The sequence below is a fragment of the Heptranchias perlo genome, chromosome 27 (assembly GCF_035084215.1).
Source record: "Heptranchias perlo isolate sHepPer1 chromosome 27, sHepPer1.hap1, whole genome shotgun sequence".
Classification (NCBI taxonomy): Eukaryota; Metazoa; Chordata; class Chondrichthyes; order Hexanchiformes; family Hexanchidae; genus Heptranchias; species Heptranchias perlo.
The window spans coordinates 41,090,323-41,104,347 of NC_090351.1; the positions used below are offsets into that span (position 1 = coordinate 41,090,323).

The 14,025-nt window shown below is 48.3% G+C and overlaps 1 protein-coding gene across 2 annotated transcripts in view; it reads right to left on the reverse strand.

Annotated features, from left to right (window-relative positions):
- The window catches only part of foxp4 (forkhead box P4), a 370,715-nt gene that overhangs the window by 80,743 nt on the left and 275,947 nt on the right, over nucleotides 1–14,025 (reverse strand). The window lies entirely within an intron of this gene.

A 14,025-nucleotide genomic window follows, 5' to 3' on the forward strand; every position in this document is an offset into this window, starting at 1 on the left:
TCGAGGTACTGTTAACAGATTGACTGTTTGCACATTTCAGCTAATTGGCTAAATAAACTTCTACAATTATGCACTAGGCCATAAAACATTGACTGAACAATGAAGCTAATGGAGGGGGCCCACCAACTCCCACAGAATCCTTCTGAGAAATACTTGGATACAATGCGATTGCTTTTTTTCTGTTCCATAGGGACAGTTTTCTCTATTTGTTTATGATCTTAAAATAAAAATTAACGGGATGATGCCGAATCATTAAAATAAGTGCAAATGTCTGAAATAAAATGGCATAGAATTATATAGAATGTACAGCACAGAAACAGGCCATTCGGCCCAACAGGTCTATGCTGGTGTTTATGCTCCACACGAGCCTCCTCCCTCCCTATTTCATCTCACCCCATCAACATATCCTTCTATCCCTTTCTCCCTCATGTGTTTATCCAGCTTCCCCTTAAATGTATCTACACTATTCACCTCAACTACTCCTTGTGGGAGCGAGTTCCACATTCTCACCACTCTCTGGGTAAAGAAGTTTCTCCTGAATTCTCCATTGGATTCATTAGTGACTATCTTATATTTATGACCCTCTAGTTCTGGTCTCCCCACACAAGTGGAAACATTTTCTCTACGTCTACTCTATCAACAACAACAACAACAACTTGCATTTAAATAGCGCCTTTAACGTTGTAAACTTATGAACATAAGAAATAGGAGCAGGTGTAGGCCATACGGCCCCTCGAGCCTGCTCCACCATTCAATCAGATCATGGCTGATCTTCGACCTCAACTCCACTTTCCTGCCCGATCCCCATATCCCTTGATTTCCTTAGAGTGCAAAAATCTAACGATTTCAGTCTTGAATATACTCAACGACTGAGCATCCACAGCTCTCTGGGGTAGAGAATTCCAAAGATTCACAACCCTCTGAGTGAAGAAATTTTTCCTCATCTCGGTCCTAAATGGCCGACCCCTTATTCTGAGACCATGACCCCTGGTTCTAGACTCTCCAGCCAGGGGAAACAGCCTCTCAGCATCTACCCTGTCAAGCCCTCTAAGAATTTTATACATTTCAATGAGATCACCTCTTCTTCTAAACTCCAGAGAGTAGAGGCCCATTCTACTCAATCTCTTCTCATAGCAATCAAAATGTGCACTCTCTCTAAGGCAAGTATATCCTTCCTTAGGTAAGGAGACCAAAACTGTACTCAGTACTCCAGGTATGGTCTCACCAGAGCCCTATATAATTGCAGCAAGACCTCCTTACTCTTATACTCCAAACCCCTTGCAATAAAGGCTAACAAACCATTTGCCTTCATAATTGCTTGCTGTATCTGCATGTTAACTTCCTGTGATTCGTGTACCAGGATACCCAAATCCCTCTGAATACCAACATTTCTTAGACTCTCACCTTTTAAAAAATATTTTGCTTTTCTATTTTTCCTACCAAAGTGAATAACCTCACATTTCCCCACATTATACTCCATCCACTACCTTCTTGCCTACTTACTTAATCTGTCTTTATCCCTTTGCAGACTCTTTGTGTCCTCTTCGCAGCTTACTTTCCCACCTAGCTTTGTATTGTCAGCAAACTTGGATACATTACACTCGGTCCCTTATTCTAAGTCATTAATAATCGATTGTAAATAGCTGAGGCCCAAGCACTGATCCTTGCGGCACCCCACTGGTTACAGCCTGCCAACCTGAAAATTACCCCTTTATTCCTATTCTCTGTTTTCTGTCCATTAAACAATCCTCTATCCATGCTATTATATTACCCCAATCCCATGAGCCCTAATCTTGTGTAATAACCTCTTGTGTGGCACCTTATCGAATGCCATTTGAAAATCTAAATATACTACATCCACTGGTTCCCCCTTACATACCCTGCTAGTTACATGCTCAAAAAACTATTAAAGATTTGTCAAACACGATTTCCCTCTCATAAAACAGTGTCGACTCTGCCTAATCATACAATGACTTTCTAAGTGCCTTGTTACTATGTCCTTAATAATAGTTTTTAGCATTTTCCCGATGATTGATGTCAGGCTAACTGGCCTGTAGTTCCCTGTTTTCTCTCTCCCTCCTTTCTTGAATAGCGGGGTTACATTTGCTACCTCCCAACCCACTAGGAACGTTCTAGAATCTAGGGTATTCTGGAAGATCACAACCAATGTGTCCACTATCTCTGTAGCCACCTCTTTTAGAACCCTAGGATGTAGGCCATCAGGTCCAGGGGATTTGTGGGGTTTTAGTCCCATTAGTTTCTCCAGTACTTTTTCTTTACTAATCTTAATTACTTTAAGTTCCTCACTCTCATTATCCCCTTGGTTCCCCATTATTTCCGGTATTTTTTTTGTGTCTTCTACTGTGAAGACAGATACAAAATATTTGTTAAATGTCTCTGCCATTTCCTTATTCCCCATTATAATTCCTTCTGTCTCAGCCTCTAAGGGACCTGCATTTACTTTTGCTAATCTCTTCCTTTTTACATATTTGTAGAAGCTCTTACAATCTGTTTTTATATTTCTTGCTAGTTTACTCTCATATTCAATTTTCTCCCTTTTTATCAATTTTTGGACATCCTTTGCTGGTTTCTAAAACCCTCCCAATCCTCGGGCTTACTACTCTTTTTGGCAACATTATAAGCCTCTTCTTTTAATCTAATACTATCCTTAACTTCTCTAGTTAGCCTTGGTTGGATCATTTTTCCTGTGAATTTTTTATTCGTCAAGGAAATGTATATTCGTTGAGAATTATGAATTATTTCTTTAAATGTTCGCCATTGCTTATCAACGTCATATTTTATAATTTAATTTTCCAATCAACCGTAGCCAACTTGACCCTGATACCTACATAATTGGCTTTGTTTAAATTAAGACCCTAGTTTCAGACTTAACAACATCACTCTCAAACTCAATATGAAATTCTATCATATTATGATCACACCAGCCCAGAAATTACTAATTAACCCTGTCTCATTCCACAATAATAGAACTAAAATAGCCTGTTCCCTGGTTGGTTCCATGACATATTGTTCTAGGAAACTGTCTCGAATGCATTCCATGAACTCGTCCTCCAAACTACTTTTTGCAAATTTGGTTTGCCCAGTCTATATGAAGATTAAAGTCCCCCACGATTATTGCATTACCCTTGATACTTGCTCCACTATTTTCCTGATTTATACTCTGTCCAACACCATAACTACTGTTAGGGGGCCTGTAAACTACTCCCACCAGTGTTTTCTGCCCTTTGTTATTGCTTAGCTCCACCCAGACTGATTCCACATCCTGATTTTCTGAGCTAAGATCCTTTCTCACCACTGCCTTGATCTCATCCTCTAGAATCAGGGCTACTCCCCTCGCCCCCCTCCCCCCTCCCCCCTTCCCCTTTTCCATTTTGGCAATCTTTTCTAAAAAATCAAGTATCCTGAAATATTTAGTTCCCAAGCTTGGTCACCCTGTAACCACGTCTCAGTAATGGCTACTAGATCAAATTTGTTTATCTATATTTGTGCCATTAATTCATCCATCTTGTTACGATAGCTTTGTGCATTCAGATATAGTGGGGCCGATTTTCGGATGGCGGAGCGGGTGCGTTGGGGGAGGGAGGGCTCCTAAAATGGAGGAATCCCGGAGCGGGTTCGGAGCCCGGCTCCAACCCGTTCACTTCCGGGTTCCCCAGTGACGTGTTCGGGTGAGCACACAGCTCCCGCATGCGCGACTCCCACCGGCAATTAAAGCCGGCCGGATGATACTTTACATACTTATTTAGGTTGTTGAGGTACTTGACAGACCTCATTGAGTGGAGATTTTGGCAGGGGTGCGATTTTGAAGGATCCTCGGCGTGTTTCCCGTGCTGTGGGAAACACTCCCTGTTGGAGCAGACGTGTTTCAGCCAGTGGGAGATGCTAAGGATTATTTGATAGTTGGGGAGAAAACCTCATTTATTGCAGCAGGGCACTCTGTCTCTTCAGACAAAGTTTTGGCTGCAACACCTTTATCTTTCCACTCAAAATTATTAATTTATACCCAAAACTCTGCTGTGCAAACGCATTTACCTACTTTGCGGACCCCCTCAAACTCACACCGTCAGGATGGAGGGGGCGCCATAGCTGCATTCATCACTTCATCCGAGGACGAGCAGCATCACCAGCCTCGCCAGGCACGCCGTCCACCTCCGCCACGTGGAGCTCCACAACACAGTGCTGCACCACAGGCACCTGCACAAAATAGTCGTGCAACTACACATACACCCACTGGAGGGTGACCCAATGGGTGGCATCAAGTGTGGGTGCTCATGGTGAACCTCATGAAAGGGACTTACTACACAAGCCAGTCAAGAATGGCCAAGACGTGGCAGTAGTGGTGAGAATAATAATATTTAATGTGCCATTAACAAAAATCAAATATAAATAAAAAACATGACAAACCGTCAAACACTCTTGTGCATCACCTTTGTGCTCACAAAACCTTCGCCTTTCGCTTCCGACTACTCCCACATGGTGCATTCCCTGTGGCTGCAGCAGAGGTAGTGACAGGTTGCTCTTGGTAATGCCCAGACCGATTAGATGCTTTGGGCCGACGCCCTCTGGGTTTCGGTGCCCGTGAGGGCCCCTCCAAAGACTGCTCCACCTGCACCTGTGCAAGGGCAGACTCGACCACCTGGAGAGGGGGCAGCATTGCGGGCACTGGCCGAGAGGGGGGCAACGGGTGAGACGTGGGAGCACTTTGAGTAGCGTCCCCACTTCCATGTCCCCTTTCGCCATCATCCCTCTCCTGGGCCAGGCCCACATCACTCCTACCACTCTGCTGGACGACAATTTGGAGGACATGTGTCAAGCTTTGTAAGGCCAGTGCCAGTGTATCTGCCTGCCTGTTTAAGGTGGCAGAAAGTTGCTACCCTGAGTCCGAAGGGCTGTTGTCAGGGCCTCAGTGGACTCATTGGTGAGCCGTGCTTGAAGCTCCATGGAGGCTAGTCTTCCCTCCATCGCAGACATTCCCGCACTTACCCGCGACACTATCTCAGAGATGCCCTCACGTCCCTGTGACAGGATCTCAGAGATTCCCTCCTGTACCTGTGCCACCATTCCACTCATGCAGGAGTTGGACTCCTCCATCCTCTGCACGATTGTGGAGAGTGCGCGTGGCACCTGTTCCAGCACCACGCAAATGTGCTGCTGCCCCTCCTTCTAAAGGATGGCCCCCAGGGTTCAGCATCTGTGTCCAGCTGAGCAGAGCCTGGGGAAGAGTGCTCCCACCGACGCGGACTCTCCACAGCTGCCCCTGCCACCAGTGTCTACTCGTGCTCATGTGTGTGGTGACTCACCATGTGCGACCCCAACTAACTGAGGATGGGGACCCACCGAGGTGTGTGTATCTGCGCTGGTGGATGGCTCGCTCAGATGTGACGGTGCCCCCTCAGAGGCCGGCAGGTCCTCTGAGGAATCGCCCTCCGCCATCACGGCGGTCGCTGAAGGCCCTGTAAGAGAACAGAAGGCAATATTAAGCATGATGACAGATGTTGAGGTGCTGAAGTTGGCAAGGCATGTTAACATCATTTGCTATTGTGAGTGCTGAATGTTAAAGTTCTGTCACCAGCCGTTTGTCGGGTGGCAGTCTCGGCGTCCCCGACGGACAGGCACTCGAGGGTGCGGCTCACTTCAAGAGCCTCCTGCTCCGCGTCCGTGAGGACGACCAGATGTTGCGGCCCCCCCTCCAGTCTTCGCCCTCTCCTGTGCATTCTGGGCTCTCTTCTCCTATAAGGGGAGAAAGTAGAGAGGCATGAGTGAGGGATAGTGATGTGGCCAACCGCTGAATGCATTGGTGACAGTGAAAGAGATGCATCAGATGGTGAGTATGAGACAGAGCCATGAGATTGTATGAGGATTGGGTCGAGTGGTAGTGGTGGGATGAGTACTGGGGAGGTGAGGAATGCAGATAAGTTGAGGATGAGGTTTGAGTGGGTGTGAGGACTGATGTGATAGAGTAGTGTTGGCAGTGCAGAAGGAGTTGTGGGGTGGGGGCGGTGATGTGGAAGATGGCGTGCAGGAGAATGAGTAAGTTACTCACTTTGGCTGACCTAGTTAGGTCATTGAAGCCCTTCCTGCACTGGATCCAGGTGCGGGAGATGTTGCTGCTGCTGGTGACCCCCTCTGCCACCTCGAGCCAGGCCTTCTTGGTGGCAGAGACAGGGCACTTCCTCCCGTCCGCTGGGTAGAAGACCTCCCTCCTCCTCCTCACCCCATCCAGTAAGACCTGGAGTGAGGCATCAGTAAATCTGGGAGCGGCCTTTCCCCCGGTCTGCTCCATTCTATAATTTTGGTTCTTTGCTGCAGGAGCAGCCAATGGAGGACTGCCCCTTTAAATAGGGCTCCTCCAGCTGACAGCCTGTGATGCGGGTGCGCAGTCCGCCCGCTGCGCAGGTTTCCGGCGGAAACCCGGAAGCCACGGTAAGTGACTTCAATTTACCTGCGATCGCGTGGGGAATGGACGGATTTCACTGGGGGGGTTACCCAGGTGCCCAGTCGCCCCCTGCCCTCGCTGCCATCCCGCCTCCCTGGTAATATCGGGGCCAGTGTCTTTAATTTTAACTTTTTACTATTTTTCCCTGATGTGCCCTTACTCACCAATGTCCTGTTACCTTTGTTAATCTCTCTGTCCCTTCCTGACACACTCTGCTTGTTTTTACCCAAATCGCTACTCTGCTCTACAGCCTTGTCTTTTCTGATTCGACTGATGAATTTACCCTCACCTGAAACCTCCTCCCCTCTTATTATTTTAAAGTAAAATGTCCCAAGGTGCTTCACAGGAGTGATTATCAACAAAATTCAACACCGAGCCATGTAAGGCGATATTAGGGCAGATGACAAATAGCTTGGTCGAAGAGGTTGCTTTTTAAGGAGCGTCTTGAAGGAGGAGAGAGAGGGGGAGAGGTTTAGGGAGGGAATTCCAGAGCTTAGGGCCCAGGCAGCTGAAGGCACGGCCGCCAATGGTGGAGCGATGAAAATCGGGGAGGTGCAAGAGGCCAGAATTGAAGGAACGCAGAGATCTCGGAGGGTTGTGGGGCTGGAGGAGGTTACAGAGATGGGGAGGGGGGAGGCCATGGAGGGATTTAAAAACAAGGATGAGAATTTTAAAAATCGAGGTGTTCCCGGTCGGGAGCCAACTTAGGTCAGCGAGCACCAGGGTAATGGGTGAACGGGACTTGGTGCGAGTTAGGATACGGGCAGCAGAGTTTTGGATGAGCTCAAGTTTATGGAGGGTGGAAGATGGGAGGCCGCCCATGAGAGCATTGGAATAGTCAAATTTAGAGGTAATCAAATTTTAAAGGCATGGATGAGGGTTTCAGCAGCAGATGAGCTGAGGCAGTGGGTTGAGACGGGCGATGTTACGGAGGTGGAAGTAGGCGGTCTTGGTGATGGAGAGGATATGTGGTCGGAAGCTCATCTCAGGGTCAAATAGGACACCATGGTTGTGAACGACCTGGTTCAGCCTCAGACAGTGGCCGGGGAGAGGGATGGAGTCGGTGGCGAGGGAACGGAGTTTGTGGCGGGGACAATGGTTTTGGTCATTTCAACATTTAGTTGGAGGAAATTTTTGGTCACCTAGCACTGGATGTTGGTAATCAAACCCTTGCATAATTTTAAAGATCTCGATCAGGTCACCCCTCAGCCTTCTCTTTTCTAGAGAAAAGAGCCCCAGTCTGTTCAATCTTTCCTTTTAAAATAATAGTCACCCAGGGAGGTGTCGTCGACAGTGCTATCAAGCGGCACTTACTCACCAATAACCTGCTCACCGATGCTCAGTTTGGGTTCCGCCAGGACCACTCAGCTCCAGACCTCATTACAGCCTTGGTCCAAACATGGACAAAAGAGCTGAATTCCAGAGGTGAGGTGAGAGTGACTGCCCTTGACATCAAGGCAGCATTTGACCGAGTGTGGCACCAAGGAGCCCTAGTAAAATTGAAGTCAACGGGAATCAGGGGGAAAACTCACCAGTGGCTGGAGTCATACCTAGCACAAAGGAAGATGGTAGTGGTTGTTGGAGGCCAATCATCTCAGCATCAGGACATTGCTGCAGGAGTTCCTCAGGGCAGTGTCCTAGGCCCAACCATCTTCAGCTGCTTCATCAATGACCTTCCCTCCATCATGAGGTCAGAAATGGGGATGTTCGCTGATGATTGCACAGTGTTCAGTTCCATTCACAACCCCTCAGATAATGAAGCAGTCCATGGCCGCATGCAGCAAGACCTGGACAACATCCAGGCATGGACTGATAAGTGGCAAGTAACATTCGCGCCAGATAAGTGCCAGGCAATGAACATCTCCAACAAGAGAGAGTCTAACCACCTCCCCTTGACATTCAACGGCATTACCATTGCTGAATCCCCCACCATTAACATCCTGGGGGTCACCATTGACCAGAAACTTAACTGGACCAGCCACATAAATACTGTGGCTACAAGAGCAGGTCAGAGGCTGGGTATTCTGTGGCGAGTGACTCACCTCCTGACTCCCCAAAGCCTTTCCACCATCTACAAGGCACAAGTCAGGAGTGTGATGGAATACTCTCCACTTGCTCAACACCATCCAGGACAAAGCAGCCCGCTTGATTGGCACCCCGTCCAACACCCTAAACATTCACTCCCTTCACCATCGGTGCACTGTGGCTGCAGTGTGTACCATCCACAGGATGTACTGCAGCAACTCGCCAAGGCTTCTTTGACAGCATCTATCAAACCCGCGACCTCTACCACCTAGAAGGACAAGAGCATCAGGTACATGGGAACAACACCACCTGCACGTTCCCCTCCACAAGTCACACACCATCCCGACTTGGAAATATATCGCGGTTCCTTCATAGTCGCTGGGTCAAAATCGTAGAACTCCCTTCCTAACAGCACTGTGGGAGAATCTTCACCACACGGACTGCAGCGGTTCAAGAAGGCGGCTCACCACCACCTTCTCGAGGGGCAATTAGGGATGGGCAATAAATGCCGGCCTTGTGACGCCCTCATCCCGAGAATGAATTAAAAAAAAGGACGGAGCCACTAAGCTGTTGTTCAATTGGGGGTGGAGGGGGTTAGACGATTATGAAGTGAAGCTTTCTGGGATGAGGTTGTAACCCTTCTTCCTCTCCACAACTTAACCTGCACCTTTAACTTGTTGCATATTTGTTTTTCACTTTTTTCCTGAATTTTACACTGGTTTACACAGTGCTCCATTTGTATCACAGGAGCTCACACTGATAGTGAGCGTGCTAGTCCAGTAGTGTTACGCACTTCAACCTCACATGCTGCTACTTGGCGGCTCAGTGTAAAGGTTGAAGCCATTGTGACGTTCGAGCAAACCCAACAGTTCATGCCCATTTTTTCACCCCTGGAACCCAACCATGCCACAGAACCTATGGCTCTAAATAGAAGCTGTAAACTACCAACCTACTGCCTGATAATGTTCATTTCAAGATACCTAAAGAGGCCTAAACATTCACTCCCTTCACCACCGGCGCACTGTGGCTGCAGTGTGGACCATCCACAGGATGCACTGCAGCAACTCGCCAAGGCTTCTTCGACAGCACCTCCCAAACCCGCGACCTCTACCACCTAGAAGGACAAGGGCAGCAGGCACATGGAAATATATCGCCGTTCCTTCATCGTCACTGGGTCAAAGTCCTGGAACTCCCCACCTCACAGCACTGTGGGAGAACCGTCACCACACGGACTGCAGCAGTTCATGGCGGCTCACCACCACCTTCTCGAGGGATGGGCAATAAATGCCGGACTTGCCAGCGACGCCCACATCCCGAGAATGAATAAATAAAATGAAAGAGGCCCGAGAGGGCTCTTTAATTGCACTGCTGCTGTAGGTCTGGAGCTATTGTCTGCTCTCTCCCCAAAGTGGTCCAACAAAAAGCTCACAGCCATCTCAGTATAATCGTTTTTATTGATGATTAAAATCAAAACATCTATCCGGGGCTAAAAGAGTTAAATTATGAGGACAGGTTGCACAGACTAGGCTTGTATTCCCTCGAGTATAGAAGATTAAGGGGTGATCTAATCGAGGTGTTTAAGATGATTAAAGGATTTGATAGGGTCAATAGAGAGAAACTATTTCCTCTAATGGAGAGAGTCCAGAACAAAGGGGCAGAACCTTAAAATTAGAGCCAGGCCGTTCAGGGGTGATGTCAGGAAGCACTTCTTCACACAAAGGGGAGTGGGAATCTGGAACCAAAAAAAATTTGAGGCTGGGGGTCAATTGAAAATGTCAAAACTGAGATTGCTCGATTTTTGTTGGGTAAGGGTACAAAGGGTTATGGAACCAGAGTGGGTAAATGGAATTAAGATACAGATCAGCCATAATTTAATTGAATGGCGGAATAGGCTCGAGGGGCTGAATGGCCTCTTCCTGTTCCTATGCTTTTTTCCCATATTCTCAGATACGTCGCTAGGAAAAGCTGATCTGACAGCTGCAATGTCGAGGAGATGGAACACAAACCACGGATACCCCCCCTGATGGATTGGCCTCAGTCTTAGGGTGTCCTCAGCCTTGCACCCGACAGTATTTTTCTGGCAGGTCTGTTGTCTAAGTGTCGCGTCTGTGACCCGAGGAAAGAGTTACCCATCTCTCAGTCAGATTAAATTTAACGAGGACAGAAGGCGTTGAGCATCAGACGTAGTCAATGTGTTCACCCGTGTAACAATAACTTCAGAACGTGCAGGTAGATCACCTCAAGGTTTGAAGATCAGTGTAGAATTAACCTCTCCTTCAAAGGAAGCGCTGCACTGTCGGAGGGTCAGTACTGAGGGAGCGCTGCACTGTCGGAGGGTCAGTACTGAGGGAGTGCTGCACTGTCGGAGGGTCAGTACTGAGGGAGCGCTGCACTGTCGGAGGGTCAGTACTGAGGGAGCGCTGCACTGTCGGAGGGTCAGTACTGAGGGAGTGCTGCACTGTCGGAGGGTCAGTACTGAGGGAGTGCTGCACTGTCGGAGGGTCAGTACTGAGGGAGTGCTGCACTGTCGGAGGGTCAGTACTGAGGGAGTGCTGCACTGTCGGAGGGTCAGTACTGAGGGAGCGCTGCACTGTCAGAGGGTCAGTACTGAGGGAGTGCTGCACTGTCGGAGGGTCAGTACTGAGGGAGTGCTGCACTGTCGGAGGGTCAGTACTGAGGGAGTGCTGCACTGTCGGAGGGTCAGTACTGAGGGAGCGCTGCACTGTCAGAGGGTCAGTACTGAGGGAGCGCTGCACTGTCGGAGGGTCAGTACTGAGGGAGTGCTGCACTGTCAGAGGGTCAGTACTGAGGGAGTGCTGCACTGTCGGAGGGGCGGTACTGAGGGAGCGCTGCACTGTCGGAGGGGCAGTACTGAGGGAGTGCTGCACTGTCGGAGGGTCAGTACTGAGGGAGCGCTGCACTGTCAGAGGGTCAGTACTGAGGGAGCGCTGCATTGTCGGAGGTGCCGTCTCTCAGATGAGATGTTAAACCCAGGCCTCCTCTGCCCTCTCAGGTGGACGTAAATGATCCCAAGGCACTATTCGAAGAAGAGCAGGGGAGTTCTCCCCAGTGTCCTGGGGCCAATATTTATCCCTCAACCAACATCAACAAAGCAGGTTATCTGGTCATTATCACATTGCTGTTTGTGGGATCTTGCTGTGTGCAAATTGGCTGTCGAGTTTCTTACATTACAGCAGTGACTACACTTCAAAAAGTACTTCATTGGCCGTAAAGTGCTTTGGGATGTCCTGAGGTCGTGAAAGGCTCTGTATGAATGCAAGTTGTTTCTTTCTTTCTTGTTGGCGCCTTACTGCATCACTTCCTATGTTAAAGGGAGCACTTCCTACACAGCAACACAAATATGTCTCACAGCCATTCTCCCAGTCATCTGACGTGACTTTGGCGGAAAAGCCACGGAAACTCCAGAGAAACGGAGTCTACGCCATCTCCGCTGTTTCTCAGGGTTTCTGTGGATCTTACGCTGAAGTTACGGTGCACGATTTTAGAAACTCTGCAGAAATATGACTCCCAAATGTTCACCCAAATCTTTAGATTTGTTACTTGTTTTGTTCATATGCATTTGTATAAAAAACAAAAGAAACCCTTTCTTGAAAGCAGTGACTACAATAGACTTCATGTCCCTCTTACAGGGAGTGATGTCACAAGACCTCCTTGGAAACAGTGCCGAGAGAAGCAAGGAGCCTTATTTCTAGTATCAGTCGGGTTGCCAACCCTCCAGGATTGAGTTGACGATTAATCTCCTGGACACTGCTGCAAACAACACCCGGGGGGAAGAATCACAGACCAGGGGCCTTAAAAAAAATGTTTTTTTCATTTCCTTTGAACATTTTCATTTCTTAGTTATAAAAATATTGGAGATTTGGAGAAAAGGCTGTTTGACTGGGTGAGGCAGTTTGAGGTCATGTGATGAACCCTCCAGGAATACGTCCAATCAGAGTTGGTGACAGTAGCTTTCAGAGGACTGAGTTATGAGAAAGGGACTAAAAAACTCTCCAGCCTTGAAAGGAGGTGAATGGGAGTGGATCCCACACACAAGACGGGTCCTTGTAGCGGTGTATAAACTACTAAATGAGGCAGAAATGTGCGTCACTGTTTTAAGTTAAAGCACAACTGCAGAAGAAGGGAACAGAGGTACAGACTGGGAAAAGGCAAGATATCAGGACTGATATCAGGAAGCCCTCCTTCACACAGTGATCAATACCTGGGGTGGGCTCAGGGTAAGGAAATGGGGGTAAAAACTGTGGAGCTGTTGAAGAGGTGGTTCCACATCGCATTGGGGGATCGTAGGTTTCCATTAAAAGATGAACTAGAGGGGCCGAATGGCATCTGTATTTGCTACTTATCTTTGTGAAGTAGACAAATAAGAATGAATAAGGTTGACTGTTCTTAAATAAAGAGATAAAACTGATGCTAAAGATTTAACTGAGACTGAGAAAGGTAAAGAAGGGGGCTGGAAAAGACTCGGAGTGCAGGGTGAGAGACAAGGAGGGAACTCGGAGAGATTCTGAGCAAAGGGTAAGAGGAGGCAACTCAGAGAGCCTCTAAGTGGAGGGTAAAAGGATGACTGGGGAGATTGGAGAGGCTACGAGTGGAGGGTGAGGAATGAGGATGGAGCTTGGAGGCGGGAGACAGGATAACTGGATCGCTACCTTTTACCAAGTCAAGAACTGAACAGGGAGCAGGTTGGGGGCAGGCCACTGGGGTGAGATTATGGCTCAAGTCTTGATATTTGTTTCACGTCCAGAGACACTCAAGAAGCTCAACACCATCCAGGACAAAGCAGCCCGCTTGATTGGCACCCCATCCACCACCCTAAACATTCACTCCCTTCACCACCGGCGCACTGTGGCTGCAGTGTGCACCATCCACAGGATGCACTGCAGCAACTCACCAAGGCTTCTTCGACAGCACCTCCCAAACCCGCGACCTCTACCACCTAGAAGGCCAAGAGCAGCAGGCACATGGGAACAAGACCACCTGCACGTTCCCCTCCAAGTCACACACCATCCCGACTTGGACAAATATCGCCGTTCCTTCATCGTCGCTGGGTCAAAATCCTGGAACTCCCTCCCTAACAGCACTGTGGGAGAACCGTCACCACACGGACTGCAGCGGTTAAAGAAGGCGGCTCACCACCACCTTCTCAAGGGCAATTAGGGATGGGCAATAAATGCCGGCCTCGCCAGCGACGCCCACATCCCATGAACAAATAAAAAAAACCCACAGAAATGGAAAGTCTCTAGCGTCCGGTTTGCATTTTAGGCATTTCTGGACAGTCTACTCTAAAATTGGGCCTTCCAATTCTAAACCAGACAGATGCAAATCTTTAAAGGCTGAGGAGAGTGAAGAGGATTGATCTAAGTTGGGAGTAGACCTGATTGATGAGAGAAATTCCACTGAGCTCAAAAAAGTCCTAAGCTCACTGGGGCTCGAGTTTCTGCTTATTGACACCAGTAAAATCAGCACAATCCAGCAGGAATCAGCTGAACCAGCGCAAAAGATCGGGGGAAGATGAAACCTAA